Raw genomic sequence first — 25,076 nt, 5'->3', positions numbered from 1 at the left:
GTAATGATCTAAAATTTATTAGGAATATGCAAGATCACACATTGATGAGCTATACAAAAAAAGTTATTAATACAAATAAAAATCCATCTTTGACCACAGTGGAAACAGAGCAGCTTATTTTTATACTGTGCAGTTCGCATTATGAATACAGAGTAAAGGCTCAATAAAAACATAGGCCAATAAAAATATAAGAAGGAAACTCAGAATGCAGTTGCAGAATTCAACACTGCAGTTGGTACTAAAGTTACTAAACCAAACAATCAACTTCTGTATCTAATGAATGTTATATTAGAAGGTTTCATTTCCATCAGGGTTTAATGAAATTGAGCTCATGCCAAAGGTTTCATTAACAGAAATGTATAAAGGGGATTTGGACAAACCACTATACAACAATTAATTTAATTCCTGACAAAACAAGAAAGCCACTGGTCCAGATGGCTATACAGAAGAAATATTAATTAACACTATCTACTAAATTAGCTTATTAGATATAGTAGTATAATATAGTAGTATAGATAGTATACTGCCAAAAATATTACAACAGGCATAGTCTTTACAAATGATGGATAAAATCCTATTAGAGTGTGCATCCTAAAGACCAGTCTCCTTACTAAACAATGACTGCACGGTCCTAGTGAATGTATTTACACAAAGCATAAATAAAGTCCTCCTTTGTATTATAGTGAATAAATCAAACTAAATTCAGACTATTTTAGATTATGTTTATTTTACTTAACAGACCTTTTGTTTTTTTGAAAGTGGTAATACTTTTTGGTGTAAGGTACCAGCATTAGTCAAAAGTAATATCCAAAGCCTTAGCATATGGCACAAAAATAAATCTTTATTTAATTATTTTGCTTTTCCTAATCTTTTACTAAGATTAACGTGCTGCACTAGCCTTTGCTAAGCTTTTACCTTTGTATTTTCTTTGGTTTATTTTCTGCTTAGTTACTATAGGTTTCTTTTGGTTGTGAACCTCAGTTCACATGCCACTATGTGTTTACCACCATCTTTCATACTTCACACATCTGTTGGATCTCATTGTTTTTAACATGTGTCACTGCCATCAATGACATGGCACCTTCAATGAAAAATAATGATAAAAATGTATGTCAACAAAAATAGCCACAGCAATAATTGTAAAATGTACACAAAATGAATCAGAATGTTCTCTAATTAAATGTAATCATATTAACAACAGCAAAACAGAAATAATTCCAGAAATTAAATAAAGAACATCAGAGCTACTCTAATGAAATTTTGATAATACTTACATAAAATTATATGAAATACGTTGTCCATCAGTGAGCTCCTGACATTTTACTATGCAAAGCAGAACCATGGAATTGGTACTTGTTTTCATAGATGCTATTTGCTATAGATAGGAATCCACAAACTACAAACAAATATTTCAGGGATTGCAAGAACCAACAATGCTAATGATATGGTGCTGTACATTACTGATGCACAGTCATCCCAACCACTTGCTTTAATACACTACTTATAGAAGTTCAATAGGATTCCCAGGTTCAGTATTAATTTGAGTGAACAGTAAAACGGTTTACCATATCAGCTTCCATCAGATTAGTTTTCATTTATTCTCTCAAAACGGTTTAAATACTATGAAATACTAATATTTAGAGCATTGTTTTTAGAGATGAAGCAGGCCCCCCTTGGTGAATTGAGTGCAATCGTCACAGTGGGAAAACAAGCCCAATCTCTGGAGCTGCAACTTGCTGTAATCCACTACCTTCATAAACAACAGCAGCTATTGGGTTAAGTAAGTTAGTTGAGTAAGAGTTTAGTATTAATGGTATAATTGATTAAATTGTGTTGCATTTATTGTACTCTGATTTTTAACTAATACTAATGCAAGTTTTAAAAGCAACAAAAAGCTATCTATTTCATTATTACTCTATTAATTTTTGACATTAATATATAACTTTATTTCATGCATAAGATCAGCTACAAAACTTTAGCAAAATGTTAGTGATTTGAGTAATTACTATTTATATTCCTCAAGTCTTACAACCATAGGCATAATTTGAGAATGAAGCACTACTGATTTCAGAAATTGGTCTTCTTCCTCCACAGCTAAATGATACCCTATAGTAAAGTTTTTATTGTCTTGTTTATCATTAGCAATTTATATAGCTATAGATATTACTTGTCTTCAGAATAATAAGGTTGGAACCTGAAAAGAAAGATATAGCATTCAAGGCAAAGCTGGCAAGCACACAGTGCCCACTTCATGTGTTTGTCATCTTTCTTGTTAATAAGTCAACAGAAACAAATGAAAGCCATCTAAGAAAGGGTTAGAATCCCAAATTAATTTAATTTTTTTAGCTTGAATGTTTGATATAAACCGTATTCCATTTTGTCACTAGCTCTTGCCCTCAATGAGGGCTGCTTTCCATGTTTCTAAATCAGTATGTATTCCCAGAAAACACCTTTCCTTCCTAAGGAAGTACAACTAACTACTCACTAATATATTCTGTAGAAAGTTATTACCTTAGCAGCCTCATCTGAAGTGACATTAGCTAAAAACACAAACACATCTGTTAAATAAAACCAATGTCATAATATATTTTCCAACTCATTATTTAGGATTGTTATGTATTGTTAATGGGTGACATGGAGATGCTTTGAGAAAAGCTGTGCCCTTCTTGGTCCAGAGACTAAAGCTCAGTTTCTTCAGAGTAGTTTTTACATGAATCCTGTGTAGTTATTGCCCTCCTATTACAGTTTCCCTTCCCATCCAGAATGAGCATATTAGGAATAAAGCAGTCTGGTTTGAGTGGGTAGGAATGTGCGTGTAAGTGTTGACTTTGATGGACTTGTGACATGTTTAGATGCATTATGTGCTTCTCAGACTGACTTCCCTGTAGTCCCTTATGAATAAAATGGGTTCAGAAAATGGGCTGAAAATATTATTTCTTCTCTTTTAATGTAACAGAATAAATAAGGGATGACTGCTTTACAGAAGTATATAGATTTGTTACATTCATGTAGCAAAGAACTACATAAGAATTTTGCAAATTAATTACATGTAGGTAATGACTTCTTAGGTACACAAGTAGTAAAAATAGCTAGTGATTAATACAGGTGAAAGGCCTCTTGGTATATCACACAGGTGTTTGCTTGGGTTTTTTTTTTCAGCTAGTTCAGTTCTTCCTGCATCCGAAAATATATGATGATTTGTGTTTATAAAATAGCCTGGTATGAGGTACAGCAGATAAGAGAGTCAACGGGTGTGAATATCCTACCAAGAACTGTAATGTCATTCAGGCTTGTTTTTGTCTTAGATTCAGAAAATAATGCAAAAATTAAATTTGTAAGAATTTGAGATTTTGTTTCAAATACTGTGTCTGTACACAGTCTGTGGAAATGTCAAAAGCTTATTATTTTGGGGTGTAAAGGTGTCCACAAATGGAACATTAACATCTAAGATTCTTTTTAGGTTGGTGGACAAAATAATACTGTGAAAATGGTTAATTATGTACTGCATTTTTATATACTGTACCTATTTCTTCTTTTCTTTGCTGATTAGTTCATTAATTCAAATAAATGTTAACATAACTGCACCTAAACAAACAGGAGTACTGTTACAAAATTGGAGGAATAGTCTAGGAAAAGTGATGTGTGTCTCTGGAGAAAAACTTACACATTTATGTAGATCCTAATGGAAAAGGATGTCATCAGAAATATAGATAGACAGAACTTTATTTGCTCCAAAGGAGGACATCTGGCTTTTTACAAAAACTCTTGAAATAAATAAATACACAAATATGTATATATAAGTAAATACAGTAAATAAATATACACACATATTTTGGTCTGAATAAGGAAAAATAAAAGAAAGAAAATGCCTGAATTGGCAGTCCCAGTCAAAGTGAGGTGTTAACTCGTCTTATAAAAGAAACCAATGGATCTTCAAGTGTCAAACAAAACTCAAAATGTGAAAGGGGGAAAATGTCAGAGTCTTACAAACAGTATTCATGCTGGCAGAAGACATAATTGTGCCTTCTAATTTCTTATAAAAACAGTGGCAAAGAATTATTATAGATGCACAAAATCTACAAAACATTCATGGTGGCTCTAAAATCCGTACTGACCCCTACTCTCTTTTCTGTTTCTTTTTTCGGTTTCTTTGTGGTGGTGGCCTGCGTCATCTCCACCTACTCAAAGCTTCATGATGCACCAACAATGATGGATGGATTAAAAGGCAGAACTCTACGTGACCATCTTCATCAAGCCCTTCCGTGAGAACCCTAAATCCAAAGAGGACTGTTTCATTTATGTTAGGTAGAATGCCCAGAGGGGACTGGGCGGTCTCATGGTCTGGAATCCCTACAGATTTTATTTTTTCTCCAGCCGTCTGGAGTTTTTTTGTTTTTTCTGTCTCCCCTGGCCATTGAACCTTACTCTTATTCGATGTTAATTAATATTGATTTATTTTGTTTTCTTATTGTGTCTTTTATTTTTCTATTCTTTATTATGTAAAGCACTTTGAGCTACTGTTTGTATGAAAATGTGCTATATAAATAAATGTTGTTGTTGTTGTTGAAAACAACATTTCCATTTTAAACCATAAAACTACTTGGTTTTGTCCTTTTTCAGCACTGAGTTGTGCCATGTAACTCTGTGAGGTGCTGGGAAGGTGTGACTGGACTGTGTCTGGCATTCCAATTAGCCATTTGAACCTTGCTTCTTAGAGAATCCTTAAATTAAAAGAAAGCTCTCATAGAGTAATATATCAGACAAAATAAAAAATAATCATATTCCATAGTATTCTAAGAAATGTTTCTTGAAAAAAAAAAGCTAATAGGCATAAAATATACAATTATAAAAGCAAAATGATATGCAGTATTAGGCACACTGGCTGCACAAGTCATAGTAAAATATTAGATTAGAGCTCTTTGTCTTTTTTTCAACTCATTATTTTGTTCCTTGATGTTTGCATGGATGCTTGCAGAAAATGTGTTAATGACAGTTTGAGACAAATCTGTCTTGTTTTCTGTTAGTCTGCATGAACCCAAACACACACACGTAAAATCCTTATATGCACTTAAACTGGATCAATTCACAGGATAATCAAGAGTTATGACCTGTCATCATGAGAGTGGAAACCATTGTCCTGGAGAAAATCAATAGGAAACATGAAAAATATGGAAAGTCCACAGATATGACAATTTTCTTCAAGGCAGCAAAACTACCTCTTATTTCAATGCCAACTTCTTATCTTACATAAAAAATATACATTAATTATAGTCGATTCTGAGATGCCATAAATTCTTAGACACATGATAATTTTAGAGGTGCATCTCTGGGGGAAAAAAATAACATCCTAATAGCGTGCAGTTCTGGCAAATACCCCAGCTCCAGCACAAAACAGGCCATTCTGCAGATGATGAGTCCTGCATCATGTACTTCTGCGTCACTTGCCAATTATCAGCATTCTATTCACATTGATTGTAAGACACCATTGAATTTATAGCATTCTCCCCCATTTTCAGAGAAATGTGGAAAACATTCATCTTCAAATCAAGTAAATATGGTATACTTATGGCTGACAAAAGCAACTCTAAAGCTTAGAGTACACTGATTATTAGAACTGTTTTTTTTCCATGAACTCTGTGTAAGTTGCGTACCCATCACAAAACAGACAAGTTTATATTGTCCATTATACTCTTTTCCATTCACCATAGCTCTCTTCACACAAGCAGACTATGATACTTTTTTGAACCAAGGACATGATGAACAAAATAAATGACCCAGAAAAACATAACCCACTTCTCAGGGTAAGAGCTATTATTATTCACAGAAACTGAAAATCTGTCTATGATGAATAAACATTTAAAAGTGATCGTTCATGCATATAACCATAGCTTATAAAAACACACCTGCTTTAATATGAGTGACCCAATATAAATGTCTTGAAATATTTAAATCTGAGAAAGCTTGAAAGGGCAGTTGTTAAATTTCTTTACAAGTTTCTCTATTTGCTACAGGTCTGGAAATTAGACACATTCGTATATAAATAAGAAGCCCTTCTCTATCCGAGCTGAGCAGAAAATTAGTAATCCTAACCTTGTGCACTCATGCATTTTTTTTCTGTGTTTGAAAATGTCAACATCTTTTGAATGTAACACGATGCACACCAAAAGTAGCAGACAAACAGCCTAAAAATGTATGGCAGTCTGGTGGAAACTGGGCTTAGGTAAAGCTTGAGATCAATTCATAAATACGTTATTACACATCCTCCCTGCTCTTTTTATTCAGCCATGCAACGTTTTCCATCAATAGTCATGTTTTTGTCTTGCCTTCATCTTCAATTGCCTTCATTTTTACAATGACAATTTGTAAAAATATATATATTTGTCTAGAAAATCATAGCAATCCGACAAATGCAGGACATAACCACTGCTGCTGTTCAGCCAATGTCTCTTTTAGACAAAAACAAAAACATTTTCTGTGTAATTTTGGACATTTTAGACAACACAATCCCATCTTCTTACCGAGCCTGTAAAAGGCAAATAAGTGAACAACACAAAATTCCTGGGACAATCAACCACAACTCTTCTGAGGTTTTATGTATGAAAGAGTCTGACTTCAGAAATTAGCTGCTTTAGAATGTCAGTCTGCGCAGTACTGTAAAAACGTGTGAATTTGCTCAAATAATAATAACAATTAATTACATTTATAGAGCACTTTTCTAACCTACTTAAAGCACATTACATACAGTGGTGTGAAAAACTATTTGCCCCCTTCCTGATTTCTTATTCTTTTGCATGTTTGTCACACAAAATGTTTCTGATCATCAAATACATTTAACCATTAGTCAAATATAACACAAGTAAACACAAAATGCAGTTTTTAAATGATGCTTTTTATTATTTAGGGAGAAAAAATCCAAACCTACATGGCCCTGTGTGAAAAAGTGGTTGCCCCCTTGTTAAAAAATAACCTAACTGTGGTGTATCACACCTGAATTCAATTTCCGTAGCCACCCCCAGGCCTGATTACTGCCACACCTGTTTCAATCAAGAAATCACTTAAATAGGAGCTGCCTGACACAGAGAAGTAGACCAAAAGCACCTCAAAAGCTAGACATCATGCCAAGATCCAAAGAAATTCAGGAACAAATGAGAACAGAAGTAATTGAGATCTATCAGTCTAGTAAAGGTTATAAAGCCATTTCTAAAGCTTTGGGACTCCAGCGAACCACAGTGAGAGCCACTATCCACAAATGGCAAAAACATGGAACAGTGGTGAACCTTCCCAGGAGTGGCCGCCCGACCAAAATTACCCCAAGAGCGCAGAGACGACTCATCCGAGAGGTCACAAAAGACCCCAGGACAACGTCTAAAGAACTGCAGGCCTCACTTGCCTCAATTAAGGTCAGTGTTCACGACTCCACCATAAGAAAGAGACTGGGCAAAAACGGCCTGCATGGCAGATTTCCAAGACGCAAACCACTGTTAAGCAAAAAGAACATTAGGGCTCATCTCAATTTTGCTAAGAAACATCTCAATGATTGCCAAGACTTATACTTAAATACCTTATGGACTGATGAGACAAAAGTTAAACTTTTTTGAAGGCAAATGTCCCGTTACATCTGGCGTAAAAGGAACACAGCATTTCAGAAAAAGAACATCATACCAACAGTAAAATATGGTGGTAGTGTGATGGTCTGGGGTTGTTTTGCTGCTTCAGGACCTGGAAGGCTTGCTGTGATAGATGGAACCATGAATTCTACTGTCTACCAAAAAATCCTGAAGGAGAATGTCCGGCAATCTGTTCGTCAACTCAAGCTGAAGAGATCTTGGGTGCTGCAACAGGACAATGACCCAAAACACACCAGCAAATCCACCTCTGAATGGCTGAAGAAAAACAAAATTAAGACTTTGGAGTGGCCTAGTCAAAGTCCTGACCTGAATCCAATTGAGATGCTATGGCATGACCTTAAAAAAGCGGTTCATGCTAGAAAACCCTCAAATAAAGCTGAATTACAACAATTCTGCAAAGATGAGTGGGCCAAAATTCCTCCAGAGTGCTGTAAAAGACTCATTGCAAGTTATCGCAAACGCTTGATTGCAGTTATTGCTGCTAAGGGTGGCCCAACCAGTTATTAGGTTCAGGGGGCAATTACTTTTTCACACAGGGCCATGTAGGTTTGGATTTTTTCTCCCTAAATAATAAAACCATCATTTAAAAACTGCATTTTGTGTTTACTTGTGTTATATTTGACTAATGGTTAAATGTGTTTGATGATCAGAAACATTTTGTGTGACAAACATGCAAAAGAATAAGAAATCAGGAAGGGGGCAAATAGTTTTTCACACCACTGTAGAGAGCGGGGAACCACTTCAGTCACCACCAAAGTGCAGCATCTACCTGAATGATGCGACGACAGCCATTTCTGCACCAGTGCTCCCACGACACATCAGTTATTAGGGGCTGACAGCAGTAGTTAGTTAATAAGGGTCAGGAAATGGTTAGGGGCTCAGAATGACCAAACCATGGAGAGCAAATTAGTCATGACTTCGGGAAACACCTGATGCTCAGGAATAGTGAATGACCACAGAGATAGAGTCAGCACCTCTGTTTTACCTCTCATCCAAAGGATGGAACCATTTTTTACAGCAGATTTACAAACAGACCACAGGGTAAGCATCTCCTGTTGGCTTCATTAACACATCTCCAGCAACAATCTACCCTTTCTCTAGATGGCCCTAAATCTAAGTACTAGCCAGGTCCAAAAATGCATGGCTTCAAGTGAATTATCTGCTCTGAATTGCATGTGGTAACATTTTCACTTCTAAAGTAAATTGTCCATGATATCCTGTGTCAGAGGAAACATATTTATGAAAGGGCTGGATATAATGTTTTAAACAGAAATTCTGTAGTGTTCCTTGTGGCTAGTCATTTATCCAGTCTGTTAGTTATAAAACTAACAGGAAAAGGCTAGCAAAAGTTTGTTACACCATATCTGCACATAGCCCTTGTTGGAAGGTTTTGCTGGATCATTGCATCAGTGCTGGCAAAGTTTTCATGTTTTTAAGCAAAGTGATATCTGACTTTACTTTTCGTTCGGTATCCATCCCTAGGCCAAGAAGCTTTTGGCTGCTTTATGCATTCAAGTAAAAGACATGCCTCAGGCAACTACCACACTGGTAAAACAATTCTAAAAGTTCAAGTCATATAAAGAATTTAATAAATAAATCGAGCAATGCAATAATTGATGCCAGTAGCCTAAGGCTCTCCTCAGCAGTTCAATACAAGAGTCAAAAGACTCGAAACATCGAAGGCCATTTTCTCACAAACAGAAACTTCCACTGCACTTATTTCTCTCTTACCTTGGCTAACATCAGAGTTTGTTTCATTAAGAGCAGCCAATCGGAGACCTTCCAAATGTGAAGATTTTGCTTATCCCGGAGTAGACTCTAAAAGACAACAAACACATCAAAATGCAAAAGTTAGTCAATTTTATAGTTGACAGTGCATAAACATTTTTTTGTTACTCATGGTCAGAAAAGAACTAACACAGTCATTAGGAAATCTGTTTTCCAAAAGTGCAGCGGCCCCTACAATCATGACTACAAGACATGAACTGAAAGGTAAGGTAAACGATTTAGAAGAGCTCCTAAAAATACGACTATTTGTGAAATATATAAGCTACAAATATTAAATTCCTCAGTGGTGAAAACTGTGTATTCGCAGCATACACCTGAGCTGTAAACTAGGTGATGCATCTGTCCTCTAGCATGTTCTCCTACATCTTACTTTTTATACTCTAGCTAAGTGAGGAGCCGCTGTATTTCGTTATAGCCCAGGCTACAACAATTCTCTCTTCAAATTAAAATCCTTCTGTAACTGGGCTTGTCGCTCCTTCTGTTCCAAACTCAAAGGTTTGGCTTATAACACAGTGTCAAATTCGCCTACTTAATGTTAATGCAAGTCATTCCAGTTCAGAGTGTTCATAAGAAATGTACTGATTTAATTCAACAGGTAGAAGTACATAATCTAAAATGGTTGTGTCAGATATTTGAGGTATTAAAACATTTGCTTCAATTTAAATGTTTGAGAACATTTAGACTTTAATCGTAATATAAAGCTGTCATTTTCACCCTCTGAAAGAAGTCCATAGATATTTAGAAAAATGAAAACAACATCACATTTGTAATCACTGACCACGAAATAGTCTAAAATAATACCCCACATGCTTATGTTTGAAAATAGTCACTTTCAACCTTCTGGGAGTTGCTGTTACAGGGCTAGGAACACATAATATCAAAAATATTATCATATTCGTGATCAGCAACCTTAAAATAGTATAAAACAACAATCCACAATCCTATATAATTAGTCACCACTTTTCTGAAGTTTTATGAAAAGTTCTAACTTTGACACCTCCCTGATATCCCATTAGGGGGTGAACCCCTGAAGTTGATTGATGAGGCATGCGCAGGTTCAGGTATTTCTGATGATTTTTAATTAGACACTGATTGATTTATTCACATCCAGGGACCTCCTTTTCTGGAGTTTGCATGTTAAACCCATGTCTGCTTGGGTTTCCTTCCACTGTCCAAAGACATGCAGGTTTGGTGAATTGGCAATGCTAAACTGACCCTAGTGTGTGCATGGTGTGTGAGTGTGTGTTCATCCTGAGACAGACTGATGCCCCGGACAGTGTTTGTTTTTGCCTTGCGCCCCTATGTTGACTCGAATGGGCTCCAGCTTCCCAAGCGACCCTGGTCTGGATTTAATGGGTTAGAAAATGACATGAGCTATTAGTTGACTCTTTTAACATAAGGGTGTAATTTCCTGCATGAAATATGGTCCAACATCTTGTATAACTAGACATCAGAGCAAGTTAAATGGTACATCACATATGGGGGTTTTCTTGTACCGCTGAGTCAAGAGGTGTCAGACAAAGAAAAGAAGCAGTAATTCTTATGAACACAATAGATTCAGCTGCTAGATGAAATTCTAGTCACACTCATGAATATCTGTAATTGGACTGCTCAATTAATTAACTAAGCCTTTTATGTGCCTTTTTCTCAAGTCAAACATTGGTTAAATACACTAACTTTTGACAAAAATTGTAAAAACTGTGTCTTAATATCAGCAGTGTACTATCCTGATATACAGTATATGACTTTTTATTTAAAAGGAGTCTTCAATAATTACCTTGAAACAATGTTATCAAGGCAGGTAATTCAAAAAGTGAGAAGGGAGGGGATGATTACATCATATTTAAATACTAATAATCACAATATTACATCATTTACAGCTGTGTCTATATACAGGAACTGACTGTGTTGTAATGAAGGTCAAATATTGAAAAAGAGAAAACAGACCTTAACCCTTCGGGTAAGCAACTCATTTCTATGGGGTAGCTGGGTAAATCTGCAGCTAAAAGTTCATACAAGGACAAACACACATTTTCTCTGCAGAGTTTATATGTTCTCATTGTGAAAGAAAATTGTAAATATCCTGTAGGTGATTTCTAAAGGTGTCTAATTATAATTAGTTACCTTTAGAAATCAGTTGCATGGTTAAGGTTAAACTGTGTGTTCTGCACGTGTTAATTTTGTTACAAGTATTCTTCAAAATTCACAAAACCTGCCCACCATTTAGCTTTGTATTAATTCAGTGTGTGTATTTGGGCCGAATGATAAATGCTGATATACTCTGTGAAATCACAGAGAGGCAATGTTTTTACTTGTCCAGAGCGTTAACATCTTCTTGGGCAGCAGCGGGAATATTGATGACACTGATACTGTTCTATATGTCACAATACATCTTCGAGTATAAATCAGAATGTTCTAACTTTGAAAATATTGCAGTGCAACTCCGGGGACCTTCACCATCCACCACAAAGCACTGGTGTTCTCTTATCAGATTATCACATGCATGGACCGCAGGAAGAAACAGAAATGTATTCAAATTTTCTCATTTCCATACCATAAGATAAATTTCATAGGTCACAAAATGTGACAGCTGTGAAATATTCATTGAATAGTTGCATTTTATGCAGAAATTCATCAGTCACCTTCCCCCTTCTGCTTCTTTTATGGTACCTATGAGGTGTAACACTTAATTTTCTGACTTGAATGATCCCTTCTTTAAATGCACAGCTACTGTACGCTTGATTTAACTTTTAAAGACACTTGCCTAGTAAAGCTGGTTTGAGCAGTGGCGGCTGTCACAAACACTGATTATCTGATGGATACCATGTTTTCCTCACCCTCTTTAAGAACCCAAATTTTACTTTGTGAGCCAGATTCTGTTTTAGTGTCCCTAGCCATATAGCCTTGTACTGAGCAAAGTAAACAGCTTTAGTATCTGTGCACATTTAATGGTCTGTCAGTTTGGTTTTGGAGAAAGTCTATCAAATCTAATTTACATGTATATGAATCTTTACTAACACCATACTGTGGCTCTCCAGCTCACAGATGTCAGTTCAGAAAAGATATGTGTATATCTATATATGATGAATCCTTAGATATCTCCTCCCAAAACTTCTCAGGTTTGAACCTTATGCATATTTATGTCTTTATCTGGATGATTACAAATTCAGACCCTTCTGACAGAGAACAAGCACTTCAACCTCATAAAGACTTGGCTGTGGCAAAACAAGATTATTTTATGGTTTATTATACAGAAACTGTTTTGTAACAAAAAGAGAAACATACCAACAAAGTGTCTCTAATGGACACCACTCACTCGCTGGGAGCAATTTGCCCACCTACTCATAATTTCATGACCACCCACAATGTTTGGAGTCTTTCAAGGGCCCCAGCTTCCATCAAAATCTAAATAATCATAACATTTTAGAGTCTGCTTTCTTCAGTCCAGGCTAGTTTATGTCCCACTATACTGTATGTCTGCTATATAGAGGACATTTCTGGTTAGCAGCCTTAAACTGAGCTAAAAAGCCCTGTGGGCACTAAAAACAGTGTTAAGCAAAACACACTGATCAGTTTATTAAGTTGTTAGTTAATGTAATTGAGATTGCGTACAAGATTTCACATTCCCCTTGTGTCAGCATGGGCTTTCCTCCTTCATCCTGAAAGATGCACTAGTTAGAGAAGGGGTTGACTGCAGAGTTTCAGCAGCAGACCCCTTTGTGGCTCCTCCAGCACTGGACATTGTGATGTCATTCAGGGGTCTGTGGCTGGTTAGTATAACTGGCAACTGCAAATTGGCCCTCTGAAGGTGTGAACAGTGATGGGTTTGGCGATAGGCTGCCACCCTGACTAGGAATGTATCTTGCCATGCCCCCAGTACTAACAGAAAGGGCTACTGTATAGCCCTACATGGCCCATGGTTTTGAGCATCTTAACTGATGGCATATTAGAGTATATTAGATACAACGTTATTAATTCATGAGTGGCACCACTACAAAGGTTTGTTTTCAAACAATGCTGCTTTCATGTCTGGGACCTTGAAATTAATTTGGAAATGGATGGACAGACAGGTGGAAACTCTCATATCAGCCTTCCACACCCAAAATAACTCCAAAGAGGCCAACAATAAAACTCAAGCAACAAAAATTCTCAAGTAAGAGACTAGGGAAAAAAATAAAACACCAAAGCAAAGGTCAACAAAATACTCCTTCCCTTCTGGGCCTACCTGATCGATCTTGATACCTCATCCACTCTCCTATATCTTAAACATTTATAGCACTCCCTTTCCACCCTCCTTGTCTCTCCCACTCTCTTTGTCACTAAACCTGGGCTCCTATATAGAGTGTTCATTACAAACTCTCCACCTGAATCCCGACTCATGGCAATTCTTGTTTTGAGGAGACTCTAAACTTCCTCCTGGGTCACTTAAGATAAAGTTTAGAATCACGTCTGGGACTTGGGTGGCATAACAGGTAGCCTCCAGTTTTTCTTAACACACAAAGTCCTGCAGACATCCTGTTGAAAAAAGATAACATGATCCAAATCCTTTCAGTGGAGGATGATGGGGTCACCTCTTGGTTTGAAATTTATAAAAAGCTTCTGCCAGGCCTTACCTTTAAAAAGCCAACAAGGCCAAGCTTCTGCTGATTGGGATAATGTGCTACCTTCGATCAATCAAGCAGACTTCTGACTTGCTGCTGTCTTACCATTACTATGTGTCTATCTCTCGAAATACTTCATACCTTCTTTACCTCTAACTGGATTAATGCAATTCACCTTTCAAGGGCGCCTTTGCTCGAAGTGTTAACTTATTATGTCAGCTATAAAATGTTCCTTGCCAATGTCCTTAGTAAGCCTGAAGGCAATCATCATATCATTTATAAACTGCCTCAAGAACAAAGGTTTCCTTTCAAATAATGCTTTTGCTGCTGAGTTACACAACTATAGATTCCAACGTTCGCATTCAACTTTTATCTAAAGCTTACTCTGTATCAGACTGACACATATATGAAAACTCTTGGTGTTGGCCTAATTGCTATACTACATTGCCATGTCATTTTATGTAACTCTCAGTAAACACACTTTTGCCTTTCGAACTCCCAGTCTTTCTAGATCTGCTTGTGTAACCTCATTAAATTGTCCCTTAAAACCCAACCCTTCTGACTTGCACGCTTACCTCTGTATATTTTAATATCAGACTTATCTGTCCTGAAAACAGTAAATCCCTTGAACTCTTACCATCCTCTCGTATATTGTTAGACACATTGCAATCAGAACCATTTTACAAGTTTCTGCTTGGCAAACACAGGGAAGGAATTAAGTGTGACACCACCACTAACTTTTGTTTCATGTTTCCTTAGAGTGGAGGTAGAAAAAATTCTAGAAGACCACTGAGATTACATCCGTTTCGTGAAGCGCCACCCCTTCCTGACTCAGCAGTACTTTTAACCCTTAACTCGAAGGTGCACTGGAAGTCACTGTTCATTCTTAGACCATCTTCTGATGAGAACAGAGTCCCACACTATTAAATATTATTTCATTGAAAATGGCAATTGCCAATTTTTTTTTTTTTTTGTGCATAATTTCACCCTCTTTTTGTCTTTTAAAAATTGCCATGGGGGCATCCTTTAGGACCCAAACCCTTATTTCTTTGTTCTCTTTGTTTACTTTATACATTTTTTTATGTATTTACATTATTTATTTCTATCTGACTTCCATAGGTTTGAATTTTATTTTATCACATTTTGTTATTAAATCTTAAATTGTATTGTACACAGGGAAAAACGTGTTTCTCCAAATGAGAATACACGTCTGGGGACAGCACGTTAAAAAGTGTTTATTGAACAGCTGTGAAGTCCTGCGCCACAAAGGCTACACTCAGAGGGCTTATTCCTAAAACACCCACCCCTGATTTCTTCAGACTGTGTGCTTTAAACCACCGCTGGGATTTTGAAGGATACAGTCAAAGATACTGAACAGAAGATTTGATGCTGACGAGGTAACTGAAGCTAAAAATTAATTTCTACATTGTAACACGTGCCACAAGAGTGGAGACAGGCAGACACACACGTAGACCACGCCGACAACTGAGCTCAACACACTTCAGTAGTGCCTCTTTCTGCTAGGATATCTTTCTGCCATTTTAACAAAGAGTTTAGATAAGCATTGTGGTCTAGGGATATTTTAAGTGTTAAAATGTTGCAGCTATTTTGTCGTGTCATTTCTGAATTTCCAATAAGACAGTAATGTTAAATTTCTTTAGCTATTCGTTTAGATGTACAGTCAGAAGGAGGATGCTGTGTAACATTCTCCCTGATTTTACTGGTGTCGGCAAGCAGATTTGTTGATTTGGGTGTTTTATGTACTGAAATCTGACTCTGCTGTGGCTCTTTGTTATTAGCTCTTTTGACGGCAGTCCTGTTGACATAGTGTGTCACACTATTTACTTCCAATGCATATTTTGCAGTTCATATTTTCAAGAACATCGCTGCCAGTTTTTTTTTCAAGTTTATGTCAATGCCTACATTATTGCAGTAATGCTGAATAGGAATGGGCATCGGCACTGATGTGCTGATTTGATTAAATTCCAATTCACAATGCACCAATTTGATATCGATTTTATATTGACTGAATTAGCATGCACTATTTGAAATGGTGTTTATTTATTTATTAATAAATGACTTAACCATGCATAGAGAAATAGTGTGACAATTTTCAGTAACACTTTATCTGATGGGTGTCTACATAGTGACTTCATAACATGCATAAGCATGGAATGACATTTATGAAGAAACATCAAGTTAACATCAGTTTATAGAAGACGTGGAGCAAAATAGCATTGCTTTTTCTTAAAAAAAAAATGACAAAAACTTTTTTCATAGTACTGCATTCATTCAAAATTCGCCATAATTTAACCAACACATATATCACCACATCAGAGGCCACAGATATTATGGGGGGGCTGCTTGTTTTAATTCAATGCAAAGGTGTCTACTTAATAAAAATCAATATCATCTTGCAAATAATATTTTAATAAACTAATCAAATATTGCTTCTGAAATAACAAAGGTTATTCAATAACCTATTCATCTATTATGAGGAATGTTATCTCCATGTAGACACCCTTCAACTAAACTGTTAGCCATATTTATTCCCCTGTTGGACATTTTAAATAATCTTGAATTAGTCGAAATTAGACATATAGTGGGAAGACTCGTGTCTTTCTATAATTCTTCAGTTGCTCACTTATAACAGTCATGTTCTTCAGTCTTGAAAATGCATCCTGACAGACCTCAGACCAAAAGCAAGCATTTTAAATGGAGAATCTAGAGATGATGCTTATTGACAGCTGCACTAAATGAATGGAACATAAAAGAAAAAGAACCAGCCATTGTGACTGATACTGTCGCTATTATGGAGCTACTGCAGCTGCTATGTGCACACGCTCACTTTTGCATTGCCAGCTTATTTTGCCAGGTGAGTCACGTTGCAAACTTTGTCCACAGTAGCGGTACAGCTAGCCACATGCCTAATGAGAAGCAACATTTATTAGACTTACCAACACACAAACTTGTGATTGATGGGACATGTGATGGAACAGAGTTTTTGAAATTATAGAAATGTTTTTGGAACAATAGCGGTTCATCCCAGGCAGCGAAGTTGCTCCTAATGTGACTGGCATGCAGCGTGCTCGTCTGCAACATATCCACCACAGGCATTTTTAATGTGTGTTTGTCACATAAGAATCTGATGCCTGGATGTTCAGCTGACCACAAATCCGATTTTAGTGTCAAAGATGTTAATTTTAAAGAGGACACACCATTTTATGCAAGACAGTAAAGTGTTTTTTTTACGTAGAAAGCCTTAAGAGGTGCATTAGTGACATCTATTGGATCGGATGCCAAAAACAAAGATAAGCAAAAATCTACATATAGTAATTAAGCAGGATAGAGATTCACAAGATCGATCTTGAGACGTTAAGAATTGATATCAAATCATTGAAACGAAAAATAATGATTAATCAGTAAATCAATATTTTTACTTAGGCCTAATGCTGAAAAACAGTGTACATACACAGCACCCAAGACAGCATAGGAGTCATGTTGACCATTCATCCACTGATGTCTCCAAATGGCAATGCATAATCTGATATTACAGAAAGGTTTTTGCCTTGCATCAGGTTACGTTTATTTTGAAAATAGACTATTTTTAGTTTTAAAACATGCAATTTGATCTCTGCACATGCAACAAACATTAAAATATCTTAACAGGGTTTTTTTTTTAGGTGACTTCGACTTCATCGTAAACAGAAGCTTGCTGACTGTCGGACCAGGTTAATGAGACCACCCAAACTTTGAGTGTTGCCTTTGTGAGGCGCTGAATTGGTTTATAAATGTGACACACATCTAATTGTTCCCACCCAGTTTTAGGCACAAGTCACTCATAATTGTTTGGTTTTTTTTTTATATATAAATGTACTATAATTCATTCCTATTATAGTTAGTGTATGAGGCCAGAAGCTGACACTGCTCTGGCACATGACCGTTAGTGAGAAATCAGGTTTATTTTTCATTCATGCTTACTCCATATAACAAAAATTGGAAGATGACAATGATCATTACATTTCCTTCAGGCCTAAACAAGCACTTTGCTGTTTTATGTGCCTCATCTTGATGTGCTTAAATAAATTTGGAGATTTCTGTACTCTGCGTTGATTTCTAAAATGGTTTAATTAGCTGTCTCTGACTAAAGAGAGTTTCCAGCTGTAATTTTGACCTCAAGGGCTCATCCTTCAAACTGTACTTTTTTTTTCACACAGCCATGCAATTTTCAGTAATTATTTATCCACTGATTACTACTATAGAGTTATAAAGATCTGGAGTCTATCCCAGCAGCATCGGGCACAAAGCATGAACTACTACTGGGCACACATAGTAATTACAAGTGTAGGTTCTGTCTTTCCATGACCCTATATTTCTTTTGGTTATTTTGCTGAAAATACTAAGCATACAAAATATTTATGTGAATGCCTAAAGTCTGTCATCATTGGTCTCCCACTTCTGCACTTAACATAATCTTTCACATATTGCTCAGTCTGACCAAGCCTGAATTGTGGCATATGTTTTATAGACTCTGAGATGTCTGAAAGTTTAACCAAAAACATAATTTCTGAATACTATAAAGACAATACTGTGAAGAATTCACAGGAGTGCAGCAATAAAAGAATGTAAAATCAATTGACTTCTGTCTCCTGCAGTGATGGAGAGCTGCTGTTAAATTCTTTGAATTGCATTAACTGTGTTTTGTCTCTTTCAGGTTTCATTACTTACATATTTGACCATTTTTCTATATATTGAATGTACCTTTTTAATTAGTGAACAGTTATTTAAACATGATATGAAAGCAACAAAAGGCAAATAGGCATTTGAGCAGGCAAATTGCATTTGAAACTTCTCACTTCACTTTCATTAGTTCACTTTTAAAAGCTAACATATCCCTGTATTAAGCAAGATTTGGCTACCAAAACATGGATTAGCTCACAATGACAATTCAATTAAACAGTAGCAGCATCTTTTGTGGAGGTTTCTTTTCATAACGCATGTCATTTTCCAATCTACTTAATCCAGACCAGAGTCGTGGGGGGTTGGATAACATGGGGCCCAAGGTAGGAACAAACCCTGGACAGGGGCCAGTCCATTACAGGGCAGAGAAACACATACACACAACAAACATACTAGGGCCAATTTAGTGTCGCCTGTTCACCTAACCTGCATGTCTTTGGACTGTGGGAGGAAATCGGCGCACCCTGAGGAAACCCATGCAGAAATGTTCAGGAAATGCCAGTTCCATGCAGGGAGGACCCCAGGGTCCTTACTGAGAGGTAGCTGCACTACCACTGCATCACCGTACTGCCTCCTGCGTATAAACATACAAATGCAAAAAGGTATGTAAACCCGATCCGAATTCTACAATTTCATTATCATGATACAGAATGCCCTCTCATTCTCAACAAATCCAAAGATTAGCTGACAAACTGCACATAACAGATTTCTCTTTGATATTTTTGCTTTGCTTTATTTATAGAAAAGGAGCAAAAGCTTTAGATTTGTCAATAATTTCAATCTCCAGTTTTCAATGGATATCGATGCTTTAGGGTCACCTGATACCGAAAACATTGAAATCTCAATGATGGGTGTGTGTCTTTCTGTGTGCGTGTGTCTGTGTGTCATAGTTTTTTGAGGATGATCTAGAGCTAAAACGGCTGGACGGAAAAATACCAAACCAAACTCGAAACTTAAGCCTGTTATGAGATAATGATGTGCTGAGTAGTTTTTGAGAGAAATCATGCCAGAGAAAGAGGCACTCTTGAGGAACCTTCAGATACTGTAATTCTGCAATTAATTATGAATTCTTCTTGTCAATTGCTACCATGATTACCTATTTTATGATATGAAAGATCAGCATCACAGCAGTAAATAATTATTGAAATTGTTGCTTTCTAGGGCACAAAGCCTATTGACGCTCACACCCAAATGTTTTATTTAAAAAAATAGACACGTCCAGACTTTCTCTTTAAAGCTGTAACTTCATCATTAAAGTTTTGCAGGCTATTACCTAGAATGTAATGTAATGGCATGTGTTGAAAAAAAAATGTATCAGCTCCATCCTCACCTTTGCAGCTGATTAGCACAAACAAAATACATTGCATCATTACCGACTTGAGCAGTTTTACTCAAAATCAATAGGCATCCAGCATTTTTTCCAATGCTAATAACTGATTATTGTCTCAATCCGACTGAGTTATTCATGCTTGGTTCTCATGTCCATAGACACACATGTTAAAATACAGACACACACAGAAAGTGGTCAGATTACATTCAAGGATGCTTGAGATATGTCAAAGTTCTGACTCTGATGTTTACCATATATCAGCATATGTGGTCTAAGGAGGATGCAGGTAGTGCTCTACCTACAGTTTATGTAAAATAAGTCAACATGCAGAAGTATTTCACCATCAGTTAAGGTGGCAGTTTGAGCAACATGCTACTGATGAAGTGAACTTGACTAGCTGATGATCAGGAAGTGCTGCCACATTAATATAAAAAGAAGAATGTTTGGTAGTTTCAGCTAGAATATTTAGGTTTTTGTTAACACCAGACATCTGCAATGGTTTTAAAGAAACAACTATTAATGCACATCTGGGAAGGGTAATAAGGACAATTCTAAACAATCTGAGATCCAACATCCAACAGCGAAAATCATTATTTACAAGTAGACATATGGCAGCTTTCCTAGTAATTCCACATAAAGATCAGAGAAACGGCAAAGAACTCAAAAGCTATATCCAAGAACATACATGACTTTGCCAGTACATTTACGATTGTAGTTAAAGACTCTAGAAATAAGAAAAAGACTTATCAAGTATGGTTTCCATTAAAGGGTAGCCATGAGAAAACCCATTTTCATCAGAAAGAATATACAGTAGCAGCGTGGCTTAAATTTGAAAAGTTGTGTGTAAACGAAACTTAAGGAACAATCACCAGTGAGACCAGCATGAAGTTGCTTAGCCACTATGCAAAATGTTATATTTGGCAAAACCTCATCGATGCCATCAAGCATGAAGGTGAGGTATGTGATTTTGATGTCACTTCACCCAGCTACCCATCAATAGTTGATTTCACCATGAGCTGCTTTTTATACCATGGCATTCCAGAGGAGATCATGAGGTCTTACATCCAACAGCTAACACCTGGCCAAAAACGGCTCTGACTTTGTCTACTGTAATTGATTATGGACTTTCCAGAGGTTTATTTTCTCCAGGAATGCTGTTGAGTGGAGTTTTTGTTTTTCTCTCCTCTGCTGTCACCTAACCATAGTTCAAAATTTACTTAAATTGGACAGATAGTGCAAGGTTTAATTGTTTTTCTGTCTGTTTAAATAAATGTGTCTTTATGCATACTCACCATGTAATTGTAATTTCTGAAGTTTGTATTTGTGGTTGAACTGAGAAATTAGTGAAGAGCACTATACAAAAATAAACTGAATTGACTTGAACAGGACATTAATCCTTACTACAATATTTTACAATTGAAAGGCTGGAAAAAAACATCAAAATTTTTATAATTTCAAAGTAAAACTTCAGACCTCAACTTCTTTGCGATGACGGGTTAAGATTTTAAGTGTGCTGTGCATAAATGAATGAGCCGTAGTGGAATTGGACCAAATTCCCTCAATACAATGTGATAGACTCACGTTGACAATGAGTACTTCAGATTTCTGTACCTAGAGGTGCTTCTACAAGCAGCTGAATCATGCTTTGTAATAACGTTTGGAATCTCTGTAGTTTATACTTTGTTGAGAATGATGGCAAAGGAAAATCAAATTTTGTGTGATTTCCTGTCAGATTTATCTAATTTTAAGACTTGGTTAGGACTAGATTATTATTATTATTTGTGTTCTGATGTATAAAACAGAATTGACAGAGGGTGTACTTACATTTTCACATGACTGGATGTACACCATCAAGCAGGTGATTTAAGGGTACATAAAAGTATGATAATAAAAAAACACTCTTTTTGAAGCCATCAGCCATCCAGCTCCCGTATTTGGCCTCTGTGGCATGTTGCTGTAGACAGAGGATTGATTTAGGGTGTACACTGGATCCCAGAAAATGTTCCCATGGAGATTAAAAGAGTTATGTAGCCAAACTTTCTGGGAAACTGGAACTGTAGAATTATCCAAATAGTGAAGAAATTGATTCTTTTATGTTTTAATTTCAAAATAGAGAGAAATGTTTTATTTCTTTTCAATTGAACTGTTGAATTGTAGTTGATCCAGTGAGAGTTCAAACAAGTTCTGGAGCTCTGAAACAAGACGGTCATTTCTCAACTGGTGATACAAAAACAATATGTAAACATGGAATAGCAATGTTCCAAGCTCAAGAAAACAAACAGAACAATAACACCAACTGAAAAGATTGCACATGTTGGGATCAATTTAAAGAAACTGCATAAGCAGATTCCCCACTGAACAAAATTTGCAAACACAATAAAAATGTTAATGAAATCATACAAATCATGATACAACATGACCTGGCACTAGGTATTTAATGTATGTTAGGAAAATAATCTGAAAACAAAATATGACCCTTCATCTCTAGAAGGATGAGGCAATCAGCTACATTTATTGGCTGCACCTGACTGGCAACAGAGTTTTCTGCCAAATGTATGTTTGCATCAGTTTTGAGAAGCAACACACTAAAGCATCACAGCTCATAAGCTGCCATATCCTCAAGAGTACACAGCTGCCTCAATCCATCCACTTCTTGGTGTTGACATGGGAAAGCAGCATTTGGTTTAACTTTCTGACAAACACACCGCAGCAGTTTATGTTCTGTGTTTTTAAAAGTATTAGCAGTTGTACCTCTGTACATGCAATTGTGAATCAGTTTAACCAAAAGAAGAAAAACCAAACAGAAACTTACACCATCTAATTATGAGATTGCAGTCTTTGACTGGCTGGTCCCCCTGTCCCATGTTTGGAGTAAATTGCCCCTTTACACAACATTTTGTATTGTCTTTTATTTGGAATGTGGAAGTAACAAAAACAAACCTGTGTGGAAACTATGTCTATTGTATCTAGCACATATGAACCAGACAAAATAAATCAGGCTCTGTCTTTCAGGTAGGCAGTTTTCCTACTTGTGAGCAATGCAGTTTTACATTTATGTAAATAAACTGCCTAACTTCGCACTCTGGCCACACTGTCTCCATGTTATTGAGCCCTTACCTTACTAATTTTCCTTTGGATCTTAATTTCATTAACACTAAAATCCTTGAAGCCTACAAAAATAAAACTCATAATGCAGGACCACCTTAAATTCCCTCATGCCTCCTCATCAGCGTCTTTTGTTTTGAAAATGTGTTGATCAGCACCAGCAGCAGGCAGCCTGCTATCCCATCCACATACACGAAGCTCTCCTAGCTCAAGTCTCTTTATCTGGGTGTGAGGTGCCTGGAATTGTATAGGACAGGTAATATATATCGTTATTTGGAACACATACAGAAACTTTTTGCATGTTCTACTAATAATTGGCAAAATGCTGATGTGAAGTGTATAATGTGTGAAGACTGAAATCCAAATATCAAACAAACACTTTCACAAAAGACACAGATATAACAAAACAAGTGCACTTTTTTTCTAAAAATTAACCAAGGTAAAAGAAATTGGGATAGGGTACAACACACACATACACGTCTGCTTGGCTGGTGCAGAGGTAAGAACTGCTAACTCTAAGTTGACAGGTTGCAGATTCGATCCCAAGTCCTTCATACATTTACCATTTTGAGTAGTGAGTGGCTATTATTATTACTATTATAGAATAAAAACATAAATTTGATTTATTTGAGTCTGTAACAGCCGGTGTAAATTAATGGTACAGTAGAATCTCGCTTATCTAACATAAACGGGCCGGAGGAACGTCGGATAAGTGAAAATGTCGGATAATGGGAGGTGTTAAGAAAAAGCCTATTAAATGTCAAACTATGTTATAATTTTACACATTCCCTGGGAACCTCTGTTCATGAACGTCTCTGAACACATACAAATCGGGTTATGACCAAAAAGTTTGCTAAACTTTTGCATCTGTTCACAACCACACACTAGGTATACAAACAAGCCAGTTTCTCTTTCGGTTTGTGCGCGCCGATGATTTCTGCACGTGTTCAGTCTCTCCCTGTGCATTCCCTGTGCAGCAAGAGAGAAAGAGCGTGAGAGAGAGGCACAGACAGAAAAAACAGAAAAAATGAACTTAGCAACAAAAAATAGACTAAGCTCACGCTCACAACTTGCAGTTCTTGTTGCGGATTGATGCTTTTTTTTTTGTTTGTTTTTTGTGGTGGGACGCCGAATAATACAGAATGTTGGATAAGTGAAGGTTGGATAAGCGAGACTCTACTGTACTTGTAAAAGTTAGTGTTTTGTTTTATTATTCACTTTTAACCTCTTAGTTGTGTTCACATTTCCCGCGACCTGATACTGCTGTTTCAAATGAAAATGTGCCATAACAGAGGTGAACAGATGAGAATGAGAGTTCAACCTTGAAAAAAAGAGAACACAAGCCCTCCTCGCAAGAAAGTCACATAAGAACAACGCAGCTATATCAGGTGTAAAGGCGAAAGATGGCACCGTTTGGATGCAGTAAAAGGTTGAGCATCATCATGCCAGTGATCTATAAAAATAAAATCATTTTACTAGCTAAAATTTGCAATACATACTAGTCTGTTTATATTTGATGTACAACATTAAAATCTCATTGTGCTGATGTCCTGAGGGAAAGGGTCTGTGTCATCCGTGTGCATATCTTGGCCTATTTCAGGTGGCAGAGACAGTAGATGTTTCTGCATTATGTTTTGCAGTTCTACACAAGCCATCACAATGTGGAAAATCTTTGAAAGGCTGCACAGCAGTGTGCCACCTGACGAGTTCAAACAATGCCATCTTCCTTATAATGAACCAATCATCCAGTTTTTTCTATTACTGATAATGTATGAGAATGCCTTTCATTATATCTCCTCTCGGAGGGGTAACAAGTTATCTGTAATATAATAAACTTAGTTGCAGTTCTGACAATTAGGCACACTTATGATGAAGCCAACCATA

General features: G+C 36.5%; 1 protein-coding gene across 2 annotated transcripts in view; it reads right to left on the bottom strand.

Moving 5' to 3' along the window:
• mid2 (midline 2) overlaps positions 1-25,076 on the bottom strand; it is an 846,826-nt gene that overhangs the window by 661,256 nt on the left and 160,494 nt on the right. For both annotated transcript variants that reach the window (XM_039765790.1, XM_039765792.1), the window contains exon 2: positions 9,360-9,446. The gene's annotated coding sequence lies outside the window, so the exon portion shown is untranslated. The remainder of the gene's footprint in view (positions 1-9,359; positions 9,447-25,076) is intronic.

This window comes from Polypterus senegalus, chromosome 10 (assembly GCF_016835505.1).
Source record: "Polypterus senegalus isolate Bchr_013 chromosome 10, ASM1683550v1, whole genome shotgun sequence".
In the NCBI taxonomy this organism is placed as follows: domain Eukaryota; kingdom Metazoa; phylum Chordata; class Cladistia; order Polypteriformes; family Polypteridae; genus Polypterus; species Polypterus senegalus.
Note: the sequence above shows the minus strand (reverse complement) of the source record. Positions and strands in the feature narration are given on the sequence as shown.